Genomic DNA, 4,615 nt, shown 5'->3' with positions numbered 1-4,615 from the left:
TTTTTTTGACACGTAGCATACATGAGTCTACGTCGTCACATGTGAGCCAAGTTTGTTTTTGGGGCATGTGCATATGGTACTATGCGTAGAGTATGAGCATGGATGTGTGTGTACGCTATGTACACATAAGTGCAAATGTGTTTAATTTTTGGCCATTTTTGGGTTTGAAGTTTTTAATCGTTCTTGGGTATATGTGTATGTATAAGTAATAAGAAGTGCTACATTATGTATGTACAATGGGATTGTAAGATTTCGGCTTACCTTTTGGTCTCACTAAGAGCAAAGGCAGAGTCACTTGTCCATCCACAATGAACGCGTTGACGTGATGTTGCCGCCAACTTTGCTGGCATACTTGATTGAGCATCGTCTTTCCACTTTTTATTGTGGTGAGTTGGTGTTTTACAGTGTGGTGCACATGGGTGTTATGGAATCGTAGTGGTAATCTTTTTGAGCCTTGGGGTTACTCACAGAAGTGACGGTGCCACGGAAGTGTGCACGGTACTCTTTGAGGTTTGGCACCATCGGTGGCTCTTCTTTGATGGAAACATGAATAAAGAAGAACTTGGAAAGAGTGATACATTAAAGCAAATAAAAAAATTAGAGCTTGTTCCATTAGATAAGAACACAATTGGATATAAATGTGTGAGTATTATATTAGCACTAGGAGCTTCGTATTACCAACTCACAAAGTATCTTGAAGACATTAATATAACACATTTAAAGGTAAATGCTTCCATGTATATTAAGCTTCCATATGTTTTAATTAAGATATTAGTGATATATGTTGATGATCTTGTGTTAATAGAAAATGTGGTGAGAGGCATAGATATGACTAAGAAGCAAATGCCATCAAAATTCAAAAGTAAAAATCTTGGTACACTATAGTCATATCTAAAATTACACTGTAGAAACTTATAGTAGTTGTCTGAAAGCAATCACAGCTTGTGTAGGCTAAATTTTGAAATGTTTAGTAATTCGAGAAGTATAAGTACTATAATTCAAGACTCCCATGTTAGGAACCTTGAAAAAAGAAAAGCATTAGTAAGAAGAGTTTTGTTCAAATATCAAAGTCACTACCAAAATGTTCATTATAAATATCCCCCACATTGAAATTTTAATCTAGTGAAGAAAAGCATTAGTAAGAAGAGTTTTGTTCAAATATCAAGTCACTACCAAAATGCTCATTGTAAATATCCCCCACATTGAGATTTTAATCTAGTTCATGGGTCTTCCGGGGTCATGCCTTAAGGAAGTAGCGAAACCGTCTACATGATAGAGAGATGACGAAGTAGCAAAACCGTCTACATGATAGAGATTTTAATCTAGTTCCTGGGTCTTCCGGGGTCATGCCTTAAGGAAGTAGCGAAACCTTCTACATGATAGAGAGACGACGAAGCTAATGAAAAAAGCGTTTCTTTGTTCGAGTCTTAGACCGAGCATGCTCGTTTCTGACCCCTGCTCAAAAAATAAAAAATGTAGAAAAACACATTTTCTACTTCCATGATTCCATCTAAAGAGCCAAAAAGGAGCGAAAAACCATATTACAAAATTTATATGCCCTTGCAATGTTTGTAAACAAATTTTTGTGATCAAATCTAAGACTTATAGTACACAAAAGAAAAAAAATCTTACATACAATTCTTCGACAACGATCTAGATGTGTAGATGAGTGCTTTGACTATCCAAAACTTCCAGATCAAGCCTCCTAAGCATGAATCCAATTTTTCATTCCTTAGGGAAAAATTGAACTCTCAAGTGGGCCCTCTAAGAAATTATATAAATAATAAATGGAGGACCAATAGGATGATTTGATGGTGACAACTCTCTCTACTGTATCCTCTCTCTCTAAATCTAGTGAAATCTAGAGTTTTTGTTTAAAAAAGAGGGAGAAGAGGATTCAACAAGAATTTTGATGGCACAAAATTTTATGCACTTTCCCTCTCCATTTACCCTCCACTACCCTTGTATTTTTTGTTTTAAACTCGAGCTCTACTTTACCTCAAACTTGAGCTCCAAGGTCACCTTCTTGCTCTCTCTCATGTGATAAATTTTCATTTCATTTTAATCCGTTGTTTAAGCGTAATTAGTGTTTTGTATTTTATTAACAACCTCATGATTTCTCTGTAATGCAGTAATTACTTCTGGAGAAATCTGAGAATACCTAAGTCGTGACAACTATCTCTATGATGGTACATTTTGGTATAGTTGTGGATCATAGATGAGAGGTATATTGATTTTTTCTTAAGGTGATTATTGTAGATGCATATTTCATGTTGGATTTTGATAGGCTATGGAAAGAAGAGCAAATATACATTTAATGGAAGTGAGAAATAGGAAAAATGAATGGATCACTGATATTTTCTAGTGTTTTTTGTTGGGTATCCATGTGCCTAAGTAGAGAGATTTCAAGGTGAGTGCCAGGAATGTGCATGATTTAGCAAAGCACCGGAAGGGGAAGATACTGGCATTTAGACAACGACGGGTGAGATCTCACAATGCATTTGAAGTATTGGTACAACATGTGTTTTTGCACAAAGATATCCATGTTCATTCTATAGTAGGGTTGCAACGCTCTACGCCCAATACTGAGATTCATGTCACTCAATAACTTGGCTTATGGTTTGGTATTTGGAGATACTGATTGTGTTTTCTTTGTCTTGACAATGATTTATCCTTCAGATAGCACTGAGTAGCAAAGTGTTGAATGCTTAACTGGTACACTGCAAGTATTTCATGCATAGATTGGTAAGCTACTATATGAAGGCAGTACACCATTGTAGATGATTTTATCTTATTTTACAATTCTAAGTACATTGTACCCAAGGGTAACACTGAGTATGGCATTCTACCCTTGCCTTTGCCACCTTTGGGAATTGTAGAATGGTGGACATGTAGCTCGTCAATTTTACTTACCTATGCCCAAAAAAATTCCCACAAATATACTCAATGCAATGAAGCCAAGCACAAGCTCAAGAAATGTGTATTTGAATTGGTTTATTCCGATTGGCATTTTTGGTCAAATGTTCAAATCACGTGCTGGATTATACTAGAGCCCATGCACTTACATTGTGAAAAGTCCAGTAGAAGATTGGTTATCCAAAACTCTAGGAAAAAATTGGAGCTCAACATCATACGAGCTCAATATAATTGAATGTCGTGTAACTCCAAAGGATGTTGTTTTCAAGAAAGTGTATTGATGTATTCAAATGTTTTCCAACTGTGTGATTGTTTTGACTACTTTTTTTTACATGTACTTTATTGCATGACAAACATTGTGTCTGGTCTACAAGCATTGACGATGGAGGATGCTAAATGGTGATTGGATTAGTCTTGATAACGATACTCGGGATAGCACATATGTGGATGTGAACATTATCTACGAAGGACGTGAGCCCTTCACATTGTAGATGAAAGATGATTGGCCCTTGAGCAACAATCGACAAGAAATTGCAATGGCAATAAGCTTGCCAATGTGAGTGTTGTTCCATGCCTTGGGTAAACCAGATAGCTAAGCTTCCTTGATTTGCAAAGTAGGGACCATAAGCCTACAACATATGCACATTAGTTATTCTCAATAAGAATCACTAAACAACATAAGAACATACAAAATTGGGGATCTTACTATATAATGTGTTATGCTACTTGATGTCCATGCTTCCACCATGTACTTGTAAAATGTGGTCATAGCTTGTTTAAGTCATTGGCATCTTCTTCGTTGTATGCCATTTTCTGTAGAAGTGTAGCAACCTTATCAAAGGCAATCCATACAAAGCCTTTGCAATTCTAGTCTTGCCATTATTACTATGGTATAGAACAAGCATGTGTAACTTTCTCCATGCCTCATACTTCCATGGTTGAAGAAGTATAATAAATGGCCTTCATTCTTCGGTGGTGACAAAAATTTTCTAGCCTTGGCTCCATCAATACTTGGTTTGTATGGTATATTTCCACTTGCACCTGACCTCTTTTCATGTTTCTTGATTTTCACTTTCCCTTTGTGTAGACCCACACATGAAAGAACCTCCTCCACTCTCTTACACACTACTTGGGCCTCTAACGTTGGTTGCATCTTATATACAAAATATATATATATTATTCATAAACCAAAATTTTCATAATTCTACAGATGGCATGTAGTGTACAAGGATGGACTCATGTTAAAGGAATGGCAAGTATAGGTCTCACTTTGGATCCACCCTAACCATTGTTTTGCCATCCCATATGAATTGATCATGAGTTAGTGCACCATTCTTCCCAGTATTCATATTCCACGTGCCTTTTTCATTTTAACCCTTTTTCCTTGAGCGCGTGCAATACAAGCAAGTGAACTCTGCATTTGAGACACCAAACATGCACTTTAGTGTCTTCAGATCACCTACAAGATGCCATTCCATTGAGTAGTCTCCAAAAACATCCACGTAGAATTTCACCTCCTTTTTGACATTGAACCACAGTAGGAATTTCTGTTAGATTGAAAAACATCTTTAGGATTGTTAACCCATTCCTAGGAATAACAAGAACTACCACAATTATCTTACATCAAGAAGTCAAGATAGATACACCAAAAGGTCATACATTCAAGATATGAAGCAACGGTGTCCAAAGCTACAACTTG

At 36.5% G+C, this 4,615-nt stretch overlaps 1 pseudogene; it reads left to right on the top strand.

The window, feature by feature from the left end:
• The first annotated feature begins 546 nt into the window (after positions 1-546).
• LOC147623458 (uncharacterized) lies at positions 547-3,407 on the top strand (annotated as a pseudogene).
• The last annotated feature ends 1,208 nt before the right edge of the window (positions 3,408-4,615 follow it).

This window comes from Cibotium barometz, chromosome 27 (genome assembly GCF_041138505.1).
Source record: "Cibotium barometz isolate CiBa-2024 chromosome 27, ASM4113850v1, whole genome shotgun sequence".
Taxonomy (NCBI): domain Eukaryota; kingdom Viridiplantae; phylum Streptophyta; class Polypodiopsida; order Cyatheales; family Cibotiaceae; genus Cibotium; species Cibotium barometz.
Note: the sequence above shows the minus strand (reverse complement) of the source record. Positions and strands in the feature narration are given on the sequence as shown.